Below are 15,471 nucleotides of genomic sequence, written 5' to 3'. Positions count from 1 at the left end.
GAGCCTTTCAAGACTGAAGTATGCCCAATTGTGATAGTACTCCGGGCTCCTTATGCATCAGGATCACACGTTGGAATTTAAGGGTCATCTAAACAAAGCGTCCACACAACACAGCTCATATGTGTTTTTCATTCACACCTATCAGGCATAATAACATTGGACCATACTAAACGTGTACTTTTCATTCCGTCTACAAACTCAAGAACCAAATTGAATCAGTATTTTCCAGTTCCCTATTCCACTGTAATCTTCATGTTGACAGCTATCTATCTAATCTACATGCAGTATTCCACCTATTTCTTCATATTGCACTTTTAAGGTAGTGTTGTTATTAACAAAGATTAATTGCTTGTGGTGAAGCTTCTGCCATGTAGAGGTTCAGATGTTCCTGTGGATTTGGAATGTGGTACCAAGATTGAAGCCAATTCATTTGTCTTATGTACACTCAGGAAGCTTACAGTTTAGCAGTATTTTGAGATCTAAGTTCATTCATCTTAAATGTGTCTTAGATTGGAGAATATTGCTTCATGTTATTAAGTCATCACTCATACGAGTCATATTGAATCACACGAATGACTCCAAAACCATGGCAGCATTGATGTATTGGAGCATTCTTTTCCTTGGTGACACTTTTTTCAGCTTTTCACGTTTACGGTCTTCAAATGTCATATCTTACTTACACTTAGTACTAGTAGCAATGATCTGCTCAGGGTTTAAGGACAATAGTACTTTTCCAGTTTGAGGTCACATCACCTCCTTTTTTTTATGGGGAAAGAACTTACTGTTTGATAGCAGGTTAACCCTTAGTACTGCACTGAGACAGCAGAGAATGTTAGGAATATCCAATTATTGCAATAGTGTCCCATATGTCGTTCTGCAAAGAAGCAATTGGGTTCCACAGAAAAGCAAAATGGGAATATTATTGAAATAGCAGTCATGGTAGGTCAGGGGGATCTATTTATTGAGCATTAAGTGGGTACGCAAAGGTGTTGCTGACTTGGATTTAGCTGAATTAACGAAGTCACCTATATCTGTTGATAGAGTTGTAGTTCATCAGAAAATAATCAGGGGTGGAATACCTGTTTCTTCACTGGCACCGAGTTGGGTTGCACTGCATCTGCTCATTGGCGACTGGTAGGGAACCGTGCATGGGGGGGGGGGTAGAAAAAAATAAAAAGACTTAATTGCTCGTCACCAGCCGCAGCCTCTTCTCTGTCACTGCTCTCCTGGCCCCCTGGAAACACCCCTGCTCCCAAACACACCTAAGCCAATCACGACTCTGTCACCATGACAGCAGCGTTGTGTTTGGTCTGAGCGCTGTGGTTCAGCGCTCAGAAGGGGGACTGACAGCCTGCACATGTTCTTCACCCAGGCTGTGTAATACAGCCCATGGAGAACATGCAAAGTGCTCATGACTGTTTCGTGAGTTGAAGATGACCGGCCAAACCGTCATTCGCACTAAAGGTGCAGCAGCTGCCACTCCTCCTCCCTGTGAAGCGGGAAGCCCAGCCCTTCCCCCGTAAATTTACTTCAAGTGCCACTAAAAATAAAATGATAATTACTTTTGTTATCATAATTTTATTTTTCCTTTTTCACTGCTACAAGCAGTGGGGCGACGCTCCTCTGCGTTAGAGTAGGAGTTGTCCCTGCAGATAACAGTTTCTGCAGATGCTTAATTTAAAGGGCGAGAGGGAAAGAAACATTAAAAGAAAAGTTGAACATGGTTCAAAGTTTCATGAGTGCAGAAAAAAGGTGTTGCAAGCAGTTCTGGCTTATGGACTCATTTTTTCAGGCCGTTTATACAATAATAATGTATTTACGTGTTTCTTTTTCTATGTTAAGTCTGTGTATTATTCAAGGTAAACTTTTATTTTATTTTTAACCATTGAGATAGTTGTTATCTGTCAGGCCTGAAAAGCTGTGTTCTGTCACTGTTGCCTGGCTGGTTCTGGATTTCAGCTATCTAGCTTTCTGATCTGGATGAGAAAGCGTTTTAAAAAGAAACTGCTGAGTTTAAGAATGTTATGTGTTCTATAAATGAATAGAAACGTACCATTGTGATCAGTAATCCTTGTGGGGCTTTGCTTTACAGCGTCCCTTGCCAATCCTCACACTGAATAACATTCTGAACTGCAACGTGTTATTCTGAAAGTGGTTTTAGCACACCACGTTCTCTGTAGCATATTTTATGTGACCCAGATTTTGTGTGGAGTTCATTTGTCACCTCTTGTAGCTGTACACATTATCTGAAATTCATTAGTTACTTGCATGTTTTTTTACAAAGTGAATGTTGTTAGTGTGTTCTTGAAAATAACCTTGTTCATTTTATGGAATCTAGCTGCAGTTTATACATTGTTTACTATATTCTGTGCCTTAAGTAACTGTTTGTTTGGTTCAAAGTTTCTTTTATGATTCTAGGATGTAAACTTAATAGCAAGTGTAGAAGCCCTGTGTTGTAGGTATCCATGGTGAGTGAATTCTTCCCATGCCAATTGTGTGATTACGTTTACCTGTGGATCGTTGTTCTTGATCCAACTTGCTTTCAGTTTTAGACAATATTTTATAGCCAATGCGATAAGTAAATAAAGCAAGAGGGAGTCGTCATGAGTAAGATGTATTTACCATACTGCTTGATGTCCTAGGCAGAGTAGTACCAGGTAAATCTCTAGTAATATTCGAAAGATCTCCAAAGTAGTATGCCGTATCTTTCCCAATATCCTTACGCAAATTTACTTCCATAGAACAGTAGTTAAGTTTCCATGTTCTGATTAACCGTGCCAAAAAGAAGGCATTTATGTGCGTACATGCGATAATATTTAACAGAGAAACAAGGACTAAACAGTGAAAAGGCCTCTGTGGTACACTCTGGATAATTATTTTGAAATTGTTAAACCTCCCGGAATCCCACCTTTCTGCTGGACAGATGTTTTATTGTTGTAGTTGGATATCAATCACTTCCTCGCAGCTTCTAGTTGCTCCTGGTCATGCCTTCACAAAACTACACTTCAGACATATAGATGTATACCAACCAAATCACTGCCTACTTCTTTCTTTAGTCCTTTAGTGTGTGTCTCACTCTCTCTCACTCTTCCTCTCTCTCTCTCTTCCTCTTCCTCGGCTTGCAATGGGCATGATTCACTGAAAGAACTCTGCCAGAACATGAGTGTGGTAGCATTACAACTACTGGCAAACAGTGTTCGGTTTTATTTCTTGTGTCATATTACTAAAGGTTAAATGTTTAGTGAGAACGAAAGATCAGGGGTCAATTTCTTTTGGTACGTCTAGAAGTACAAATGCGGTATAATAATGTTTGAGTTTATTTTCTTGGAAGCTGGTGTGAAGGGTTAAGCTGTGTATAGTTGTTATGTTTGGTTAACTCTTCCAGTACGTTTGATGTCTACTTGTAGTGCCTAAGGACGATTTTTTATTTTCCTGGTTTTCCTTTAATTATTAATAAAAGTATCACGACTCAAAAATTAGGAATCCATGTGCAGATTGCATGTAAAGGATAGGGAGTGTCCGTTGTTTGGATCTCCTTTTGAAAATAGGTTTTAGCTGTGTTGTGTGTATGCAAGATTATTCAATTATTTCTATGTGGAAGTGAGTGTGGACGTGGTAGGTTGGACATGGCAGTGTGGAAGTGGTAAGAGATACAGTCTGGATTGCCAGTTAGTGAGCACTTAACAACTAGGTTGGTTGCTCAGCACTGCATGTTAGAACCTTAGTTTGTTTCTTATTGGGAGCGGTTGAAGAAATGTGAGCTGGCTTTGACGGTAGGGGCAGTAGAGGAAGAGTTATAAGAGTTTTTCGGTAACACACGAGTTGTGCTGTTGTCTGAAGCTCTGTGCAAGTGTTAAAGTAGCCCGCAATGGTTGATAAGTGTCATATACTGTACAGTGCGCGAAACTGCCTAGTTGGTCATGAGACAGAGTTAAGGTTCCACCGTGGGACATGAGCAGTGGAAATGGTGGTGGTGTTTGTGAGTTGGGTATCTGCTGTTGCCACTTAGCACCTTGCTATTAATCTTTTTTTAGGCCTATACTAGAATATAGTTGCAGCCCTGACAATAGGTCACTGTATATGGTACAGAAAGCCAGAGGAAATAACGTTTTTGGGGAATGATATCATAACGGCGTTGTTATAATTTGCAGTTCTGTGTATAACAATTACATGTGTGTGACTGTAATTTGGTTCCAGTTTGTGTTGTCTAGTTTCATGAACTCTGATCTGTTCGGTGTGGGTGTTTTAAAACTGAAACCTAATGTCACTAACTCACTAGTGAATTTAGGTTGCTCTGTTTAGTGTTGTGTACAGGGAAGATGTGTAGTACCTTTGCAGTGCCGTTTATGGTCCAGTGAAAAGTGATGTGATTAGTGTTATATAAGTTTGTTTTGTGTCTGTCTTATAAAGGAACCTTAGAGTATCAGTGAATTGAGCACTACAAAATCTTGCTCCTAGCGGGAATGTGAGTTATGTATCTGACTTTGTCCAGCTAAATATTTCCACAATAAATCTATGTAAGTGTACCACCATGCTTTTAACCCCATGCGCGCTGCGGGTTTTCCCGCTGTGCGCTGACTTTTTAAAAAAGCAGGCGTAACTCATGACGAGCTGAGCTCGTCATGAGCGTGGAAGGGGTTAATATTTTGCCTATGTGCATTACTTGTCCGTGATAGTGGTGTACTAATAAAGTCTTTTCCTTGAAAAATGAGGCTGAGGCTCTGGGGTGGTATTTTGATGGTTTTCGCCAACTTTTTCCTCCTACTCAGGATCTTGTCCATTACTGAGACTTTTATTTGATTTTAGTCTCACAAATGCATAAACCATTTGAAACAGTGTCTTTCTGTGTCACAGAATGATCTTGAAGACAGCTTTCTTGGTGGCAGTCACCTCAACCAAATAGAACGTCAAGCTTTTATTTAAATCCGAACATTTTCCTCCCCTGTTTCAGCCTCAACTAGTCGCTTCTTGCGCTGAAGAAATCCTGCACAATTTACTTGTCTAGAGCTAGAAATTTTATCTGAAAAAGTCGCCTCTTGCGCACTCTCCAAATATCTGAATGAGTTTTACTATTTGAAATAGTCTCTTGCAATTGTAAATCATATGATATTAGAGGAGTAGAGTCTTTTCAGACTTCATACTCATACTCCTCATCTGAGGTATTCCAGTAACATGCTCATTTCACAGACACTGGTAGGGCAGTCACAAGGCTACTCTGCATTATTTGTGCAACATGAAACTTTTGAAAAAAGTTCGAGAAATTGTATGTTTTCCAACCGAAAAGGCATGTGAAACCCATTTAAGCAAAGCCTAGTCAAGCTTATCTTGCCTCCCTGTTCCTCCTGTTTGCACCCTTCACTATTGAAAGCTGTCAAACCCGCTTCATACGCAGTAACAAGGTAGAGTTGAGTCCCTGCAAGCAAATATACTTTCACAGTGATTCTGGTACTCTTAACCCATATTTCCTGTCCGTCACAAGACCCACGAGCCTTCTCCTCAATCAGTATTTACTTCGCAGCAGCCTTGAATATTTAAATAAAGTGTTTGTATTGAGTGTTTGCAATGCATAGGAATGGTGTTGAGCTTGAGTGTGTGTAGGACCATTCAATCAGGGAGAGGTACAAGTTCTTTGAAAGTAGCAATAGTCTTTGTTTAGATTGTTTTTTTTCCTCTTGCCTGCTAGCACAGGCAACTGCAAACCAACTGTGTGGGAGTTCAAGGGAAGCTGAGCTACTCTGAACTCTTTGGAGACCGTGGCACAGTAAATAAAACTAGCATTTCCAATGCAATAGGTCTTGCATTTGCGAGACTTAGAGCTATTTGTGTTGTAAATGGCAATGCCTTTTACTCATGTGTTAACAGGAACATTGCGCATTAAAAGCACATTGCAGTCTTCCTCCCTATATTGGAAGAAGGGAAAAAGTGGCAGACACTTTAAGAGCAACAGACCCAGGGCCGCGCAGTTTAGTACTCGGAGAAACCAACGTAAAGTTTTGTGATTTTGAAAAGGAGGTCCGGCAATACAGCGCGTTTTTCCGTACACACGTTCTTATTTGTGTCATAAGATAGCCTTATTATTTGTGTGCGTCAGCTGCTCTCTGCGGTAGCTCTGCCCTATTACTACGGAGCTAGTTTGCAGTTGCTTTTTAAAGTATTGTGGTTCTAGCAAGACCCGCAGCTGCCGTCCACGTCTCCTGTCTCCCGTAGAGGGTGCTCCAGACCCCATCAACAGCATTGCATGGCGGGAGGCGGGAATGTCCAGTAAATGAAGCTCAGAGAAACCCGACAGTTGTCACAGCATGTTACTCAGAACTGCACACACCAATAGCAAAGTGCATAGAAACTCAAAAAAGATTACTCTTTGCTCGCAGGCCTATACAACGCAGTATTGCTTATTTACACTGCCTACTCATAGGATAGGTAATAGGCACTGCCTCTATCTCTTCCTGCTCACATTGTGGGGTGTGTGCGCTGAATCTTGCACTGCCTGCCCTGCTCACAGTGAGGGATGCAAACACAGCATGTTACACTGCATAGCACACAATAGGAGCAAATTGCACAGTAGGCACTGTATCTTGTTGTGTGTGCTCACCGCTGGAAAGCTGTGCAATCCCTTGGACACAGGCACTGGATCGTACAGTGTCAACTTAAAGCATACTTCTGAAGAGGCATTGCGTCCTACGCTGCTTGGTCACGAGAACCAACGTGCAAACTGCACATGGCACTACATATTTAGATGCCAGATCACATGCATGAGATGGTAACGCTACATTGGGGATCACACTGCAACTCGTCATATAACCTACTCTCTGGTGACTGCATGATTTATGCGCACTGCACTGGAGACTGCCCCAGGCGCTTCAGCACTGGTGGCTGCACAGGGCAAGCCTCGCACGTTAAGAAGGCTAAAGAGACGCCGTGAGCAAAAGAGACAATGTGCACAATCTCCAGTCCAGGCAGGTGTGGCAAACAGGAGACAGGGAGGGAACAAACATGCCTCCCTTTCAATCAAAAGCGAGCATTTTTGACGCTCCCCAATGAAAAGCATGGGTGGAGCTTCCACCCCGCTTCCGAAGCAAAACTGACGACAATAGACTTCCCAAGCGAGCAGGGCATGTGCTGCAACACTAGGCGAGACCTAAAAAAGGAGTCTTTCAGTTGAGGAATAAGGTTCACGTTTAATGAATTGTGCCACTAACCTTCTAGTAAAGAGGCCCAGGCCTTGCTAGTCTGTCTTCTTGCTATTGCTTCTAAAATCCTGGAGTGAAAAGACATTGTTTAATGCAGTCCTGACTCCCATAACACATCTTAAAAGCAAGGACAATTTACTGTTGCACAAGGGGCACTGGCCGCAAGGGTGTATCAACTAGATAATCCTGGGTGTGGTCTTAGGTTCTGCAAGAACAGTCTAGGCCACCATAGCGGAAGGGGAGACCAAGAGGAAAACATGTTCACAGCTTGGTCCCTACAGAAGCTAAATAGTATATGGCATATTCATGCAATTTCTGGCGCTACTAAAGTTGAAATGTCAGTTTAGGATTCCTGTCCATTGGCTGCAGTATCAATCCCAGGAATACAGGCAAACTTATCAAAAACATAAATCCAGTACTTGCACACCCAAATCAATGTGTTAGTGGATGGCAGATTTTCTCTCCTTTTTGGCTGGCAAATACTGCTCGGAAAATTGCATTTTCCTATTACTCAATTTTTACAACAAGGCAGTATTTCTATTCATTCTCCACCTGCACAGGTCCGTATCCTAGGGATAGGAGGCTGCTATCGTTTTCAATCTGTCTGAGGGACTTACATAGGCTAAATCATACAGAATTCTGATGGACAACTAAAGAATAAATGTTGGCTTGAGGTACCTGTTTAGTCGCAAATACCAACTCTTTGAGCAGTAGGCAAATATAGGAGAGCCATGTATTTTTGACAGATGCACACTGTAGATTACAGAGGGCCATCTTTCTGATTTGCTGCCTAGGAGTTGGCTTTGAATATGCGTATATGTATCCTAGAAAATCGGTGAAGTGGCTATTTATGCCCTAACTCTGTATGCAGGAAAAGGTAAATTGGCCGGGTGGGTGCATAGCTTAATTTACCTGGTTCTCTTGAGTATGTGGATACTTGACAACCATAGTTGCCCATGCAGATAAACAAACCTTGCTTTAATATTTCGTCTGGCACTTTTTAGGTCCTGGCCTGCTGTCTCTTTAGAGAACAGCCCATGGTAATCGGGACGTCTATCTCAATGTATTTCAACTAGTGGCGTGCGTAACACAGGCCCCCGCAGCCCGCATGGTCCTGGGGGGGGAGGCCAAGCTGCAGGGGGCCACCTCAGCGCAGTTCTCTGGCCCGAGAGCTCTCAATTAAATCTGGAGCAGGGGCCCTCCAGATGCATTGCAGGGGGCCTACTAAAGTTTCGTTACACACTGATTTCAACATCTGCACATCCCACGAGAAATGTTGCTTGGTGGTAGATTCTTCCTCCTCTTGATGGGCTTACTAGGAGACATTTCAGTAAATTCTCCTTTTGACTTCCTTCAGCATATTTTATACAAGAATTATCTTATGCAGGAAGGTATTGGTATATCTTGTGCTGGAAAGTATTGGTATGTGTTTTCCTGTATCTCTCGGATGTGTAGGTGCTGGGCATATTTAGGTGTGCAAAGTGGTTTCAGCCTGCAACACACAATCAGGGACCCCTCGGACACTACATCCCAGCCAACCTTCTCATCTGAAAATTGATTTTATGAGCGTATGGATACAGCAGTGCTTATGTTTTCCTATTGGTTCACGTTGAGGGATCGATCGTGGATATCAATAATCCTTGCTCTTTTATTTACTGTCCAAGTGATCGTGCTAGGTGTGCAGTTTTTGATTCTTGCATTTCTGATGGATACATTTGCCTGTGGATTTCTCTTCTTTTGAATTACCCCTTGCGCAGCATTCCACAGAAACTTTTATCATAGGTCTCCCACGTCGACTAGGACATCACAACGGCACGGCTTTGCTCGCGACTCCGTGTGACATCATCGGAGCCATAAGAAGACCTCATCAGTGCGGAGACGTCTGTTCCTTTTTTTTGGGCCATTAACGCTTAACGGTTTTCTAGGTATTTCCATTTCTTTGTCGTCTACTTTGTTGCAGTTGCCCTTAAAATATTTCTCAACAATGGCTACTCGGAAGAAGCCTGGTTTTAAACCCTGTAAGAAATGTGGGGGCCATATGTCGGTCACGGATCCCCACGAAGACTGCCTTTGGTGTTTGTCATCGGATCACGACGTCGAGGAATGTTCTTCGTGCCATGAGATGAATCTAAAGGCATTTACAGAATGGCAGGCGGAGTTGTTTATGGCTCGGGCAAACAAGTAGAAGAGTGGCTGGAAGAGGACCAAGTCGATATCTAAGTCGCCGACTCCGCACACCTCAAGGTCTTCAAAAAAGCACAAGAAAAAGAGGCGACATAGGTCCAGGCATCGCTCTTTGAAGGAGAAGTCATTGAAGTCATTGCCCCCGGTCCAGCATCGTCATAGAAAGGATGCCATCTCTCCTTCTCCTTCACCACAGGTGTCTCCTGTGCATTCTCCGACTCCGAGGGATTCTCTGATGCAGAGGGAGTCTCCTGCGCCTCCGGCCTCTCTGATCCCGGATCCTGCAGCTCCAGCGCTGCAGCCAGAGCCCACTCTTCGACTTCGAGCTGTCTCAGGTCAGGCGGTTCCGGATCCATGCCCAGCTTTCCCAACTCCATGTGTGGATCCGTCTCATTTTCTTAATGCGATGTATGGCATATTTGCTGGGGTGGATAACCCATCCGGTGCCCCGACTGGCCCAGTGGGTCTAGTTTCTTATAATTTGGGTATTCCCCCAGCATTATGCCCAGGTACCGTTCATGCCAATGACTCCGTCTTGGCCACTCCTGATGCCGAGGTTCTCGACGCCGATTCCATCGGAGGAGGGAAGGTTGGACTACTCTCCGGTGCCGTCTGGCTCTGTTCTGGTGCTGTCTCGACTTCGGTCGGCGCCGCTGCCTGCTTCTGAGGATTTTCCATCAACGCTGGCTCCGAGGTTGCCTACGCCGCGTCTGGTGCCGCCGACACCGAAGATTCGATTGCGGAGGGAGGCTGAGAGGCTTCTGGAAGAGGAGGAATTCTAGGAGCAGCACGAGCAAGCTGAGGAGGGTGAGATATTTGACTCCATGGAAGATTTAGCAGGACTGCGAGAAGCCAGTGGGCTTGACAAGTCACCAGAGTGGGAGCTCCCGCATCCAAAAGCTCTTCCCTCTCAGAATGTGGCCACTGACCATTCAGTAATTAGAAAGGCTGCTGACCTTTTGGACTTACAGTGCCAACGGCAGAGGTTAAATCTAATATTTTGATGGCAGTACTGCATTCTCGTTCAGCGGAAGAGTTTTTGTTTCCCTTCAATGAGGCTCTTACAGATCCAATTTTGGAGATGCGGCAGAAGCCGAATCTGCCCCTGCTGTGTCAAGAACTGTGGCAAGGCGCTATAAGGTGGCACATGGGGATCCAGCATTTTTAACATCACACCCTTCCCCTGAGAGCCTTGTCATTCAAGCATCTAGTTCCTCAAAACAATCTGAATTTGTGGGTACCCACATCACATGCATTTCAAAATGTCCTACTTACTCACTGTCCTACATTTGGAAGGCACAAATACTGCGATATCCAATTACCCGCGACAGGAAATAGCTCAAAACGCAACATGAATGTAGTGTCTTGCGAATATGAAATGAAGGAACCCTTTAGGCCCCTGATAGATGCTGTAGAGCTGTGACATATGTTTTAGGGCAGAAAACAATGAAGACTGGTTTAGAATGTTGAGTTTGAAGTTACACGCAGATGAGTAAAGACCTCTAATACCAAGCTCTGTGTGGGTGTAGTCATTGGCAGGTTCCCAGGCTGGGGAGGATGCTACAACTGCAATGAGTGAGGAGATAAGTAACCCAAGGATCAACAGTGATCTGCCAGAGAGTTTGCTGTGGTACAAGCATACTGACTGTGTTTGTCATGTGTGTTGCAGTCGGAGTATGGAACCAACACTTAATGCATGTGGAGTCAAAGCACAACTCCAGCCGCTATAAAGAAGTTGAAAACAATGAAAGCTTTGCAAAAAAGGTGCCGCAACCCAGATCAAACCGAGGGGTTGTGTTTGACGAGTATGCGACAATCAACACAGTCTCTGATATCTTTGGGATAGTGATGCTGCTTTTTCAATGGAGGCACAGAAGGGGCTGTCTTTTTAAAAGTCATCAAGGATAATCCAGACACCACAACGTCCCAGGGTCTCCGAGATCGCTCACATGAACAGGTTCAAGATGAACAGAAGAGGGAGCCGGAGACAGCTCAAGTCTCAAAGTAGGCCAATTGCAGAAATGGCTACCACATTGCTGCTTTCCTGAAACCACCACCACCGTTTGATACTGCCAAAAAGCAAAATATTGGTGATAAATGTACTACTTGGATAGAGATATTTGATGACTTCATGGATGCACTTGAAGAGACTGATAACAAAAAGAGTATCAAGTGTCTCAAGAATCTTGCTGGTGATGATGTAAAAGAAGTCCTAAAGAAAATGCAGCGAACTAATGAAGTCACATATTGTCAGATTAAAGAAGTGCTAAATTTCAAGTTTAATCCAATGCCATATATTGATTACGAATGATACGTCTTCAACCAAGAGCGTCAGAAAGTTGGTGAAACCATTAATGAATTGTGAGATACCCGACGCACTCATCAGACACGGAAAGTCCAATTAATGATGAAGAAGCTATGCGTCAGAGCTATTGATGGATGATTGGCAGATTCATTCGGCAGACGAATGCTGAGTGAAACTCTTAGTCTGGAGCGAATGTTAATGGCTGCCAGAGCTGAAGAGTGTGTTGGTAGACAAGCTGCTTACATGGAAGCCGGAGGTGCCCAGAATGAGTCAGTTGTGAGTGTGAAAGATAAGCCAAAATGAAAGATTGAAGGACACAAAGTGATGTCTACACATAAACAGAAATTGTGTTTTTGACGTGGATTTTCGTTTCACCACATAGGTGAATGCCTCGCTTCTGAACCGATCTGTAAGGGCTGGGGGAAGGAGAACCATTTTGTGATGGTTTGCAAAGAGAAGGAAAAGATAAGTGCGTCACAGTGCGAAGACAAAATGGCCGCCAGAATATTTCCAAAGCGACATTCAGTACACATCCACAAGGCCAAGCGGCGACACCAGTCAAGGCCAATTGACACTGAATGAAGCCAATCGTCATCCAAATCACCGTTAAACAATTCTTCTGTATCAGTATTAAGTGCAAGTGAAGAAAATGATTTGACCATGTCGATGTTTACCTCAGAAAAGCGTGCACATGTTGATTTAGCCGCAGGTGAAGAAAAATATCAGTCAAAGAAAGATCGACATGCCAATGCACCAAAGTCATTCAAATATTGTTCGAAGATTACACTGAAAGCAAATGGTTGTTCTATACTTTTCATTATCTACAGTAGTGCATCAATAAACCTTATGGTGGAGGAGAAATACAATGAATTATCCCCACTGCCCAACATTGAAAACCAAAGTGTATACCTCAGCGGCGTCCACGCCCTTTAAAAAGTCGAGGTTCATTTGTACTGACGTTGAAATATAAGAAAATTAAGGTGCAAGCACCCATCCATGTGCTTCAAGGCACAGTGTTAAGTGCCTATCTACTCGGTTTCAGCACAGCTGCTGATATGGGGCAAGTTTTTGTCAACTACAACATGAATGCTCACTGCAAAATAGTAAGGCAGTTCCCTTCGTTATGTCATGGTTTGGGAAATCTTGAGACTATGAAAATAAAGTTACATATAAATGAGCACGTCCATCTTGTTGCTCAGAGACATGGACAAATTGCTTTTCATTTGCAAGAAGCTGTTGAAAAAGAACTTGAACTGTTACGTAAGCATGATATTTTCGAGCATTCTAGTCCGATGCCATGAGTTTCTCCATTAGTAGTAGTGCCTAAAAAAGACAGTGAAGAAGATGTACGCATATGCGTTTACATGCACCAGGCAAACAAGGCAATTGTACAAGAAAGGCATTAAGGTCCACACATTGCTAACAACACACAACTAAATGGTGGAAATGTCTTCTCTCGCCTTGATTTAAATAAAAGTTATAGTCAGTTGGAACTCAAAGAAGATTGCAGGCACGTTACAACATTTTCTACACATTGGTCTGTTTTGATACAAAAGACTATGTTTTGATATGTCATCTGCTGCAGAATTGTTTGAAGATGTCATTCGACGTATCATACAGCCTGCCATGAACGTGTGTTCAATTACAGTGATGGCATATTGGTTTTCTGAGTTGCATAAAAGAACACAATGAAGCTCTTACGCAAGTATGTCGTTTTCTTGCCGAAGCAGATGTGTGATTTCCATAAGACAAAGATAAAATTCTTTGGCCATATCTTTTCTGATGGGGGTATGACACCATATCCTGCTAAAGTCCAAGCACTTTCAAATGCTGATCCCCCACAAGATATTTCTATGGTGCATTCATTTCTTGGCATGACCAGGACCAGTTACTGTTCAAGATGCATACAAGATGTTGCCATTGTAAGTGCTCCATTGAAGACTTGACGAAAAATAATGTTTCATTTCATTGGTCACATGAATGTGAGAAAAGTCTTAAGAAAATCAAACAAGCCATTGAGAAGGCCACTGAAATGGCATACTTAAATCCAAAGCTTCATACAGAGGCTGGTGTTGATGCTAGCCTAGTAGGGTTAGGTGTTTTTCTTGCACAGCGGACACCCGAATGCTCAAAGGCATATTGTGACCCATGCAAGTAGGAGTTTGTCCCAAACAGAACGTGCATATGCACAACCAAAAAAATAAAGTTCCCCCGTGGTTATTGGCTTGTGAACATTTCCATATATTCCTACATGGAAAACCTTTTACGCTGGTAACGGATCATCCAGCTTTATTGACCATATTTGGCAATCTAAAGGCTAAAATGCCTCCTCGCATTGAAAGTTGGGGACAACGGTTACAAGACTATAATTATACCATTGTGCATCATCCAGGGAAGGATCAGAACCCTTATGACTACTTTTCCAGAGTGCCTATACATTATCACAGTACTCCATCCAAGACTGCTGAGGCCTATATTAACTTTATCGTAAAATCAAACACATCAGCTGCCATTTCCTTAGCCCATATCAGGGATACTCCAAGTACGGCCCGGTAGCCTCAAAGTACGGCCCGGTATCTATCCTGCATCTTGTTCCACTCTTGATCATCTCTGTCCATTTTCTTTCACTCATTAGCCACACGTCTTTCATATCTAATTCATTGACATTGTTCCTTTTAACCTGTCTCATCCAGCTTGGCTTACACTCTCCTCACCTGATTGGGGCCTTTCTCCTTCTGCTTGTGCCTCGATTCCCTCTCTTGTGCCTTTGACCAATTTCTCATTCCCTGTAAGACTGTATCCCCTTCTTTGCTGTCTTGTGCCTCCGTCTCATTCCTCATGTGACTTGTAATGGTCTTCTTGAATCCACTTTGTAATGCAACTACTTCATTATTCTGCTGCTTCTGTCGCATTGCTCATAATTGTGCATTGGCTTCTTCACACAGCCCTCCCATCCACCTAGTGGTAATTTAGGGGACACCGCATTGTGCTTCTCATACTGTGTCCCCTTCCGTCCTGTACATTAACCAGAGGGAGGGTTTGCAGCAAGAGTAATATCTTTTCTCCGTGTCCTGTGTTATGTTCTGTACACTATGAAAATAACTTAAGCATGTTCAAAGCTACCAGCATTCTGAAAACCATAAAACCGTGCGTCTGTCTCTCACACTTCATCATTCACCACACTAATATGCGCTGTTTCCATTAATATGATAACCACACCTCAGTGCTCATCACGCATGACATGGAAATTCTTCCCACATAGGATCAAATCAAAGACCACATTCTTTCAGCCACACACTCTACACGGTCTAGCGTGCTACCCATGTAGACAAGTGCTACAGCGCCCCAAGTAGGGCTACTAAGAGCTTTATAATGATACAATACGAAACAATGTGTATAAAACTGTGCCACTGGTTGCAGGTGTGGCCACCTGGTACTCCTTTTTGGGGACAAACTTTATTTTTCAGCATTCGACTTTGATCCAGAGCATGAGAAAGAACGACAAGGGACAAAGAAGGGTAAAGAGAAAGATAAACAAGCATTCGCAATGCAATAGGGCAAAATTACCAACATAATCGTTTAAGGGATAACTGTTAACAATGTAGATTTAAAATTGCAAACATCGAGGTTGGGGGCACAGGGGGGCATCCCTAGTAAAGGTTCCGAGCCGTAGAGTTCACAGAATGAATGACCGAAACAGTTGACCCTTCAGAGCCTTCACGCTGCGCTGGAAGGATTTACAACTGCCCTAGCCTCTCAAAATAGCACTTAATTGTCCAACCGCCTGTGATG

At 43.1% G+C, this 15,471-nt stretch overlaps 1 protein-coding gene across 2 annotated transcripts in view; it reads left to right on the top strand.

Annotated features, from left to right (window-relative positions):
* The window catches only part of PACS1 (phosphofurin acidic cluster sorting protein 1), a 1,445,983-nt gene that overhangs the window by 100,123 nt on the left and 1,330,389 nt on the right, over positions 1-15,471 (top strand). The window lies entirely within an intron of this gene.

The sequence above is a fragment of the Lissotriton helveticus genome, chromosome 9, assembly GCF_964261635.1.
Source record: "Lissotriton helveticus chromosome 9, aLisHel1.1, whole genome shotgun sequence".
Lineage (NCBI taxonomy): Eukaryota > Metazoa > Chordata > Amphibia > Caudata > Salamandridae > Lissotriton > Lissotriton helveticus.
This window is presented reverse-complemented; position numbering and strand designations above follow the sequence as displayed.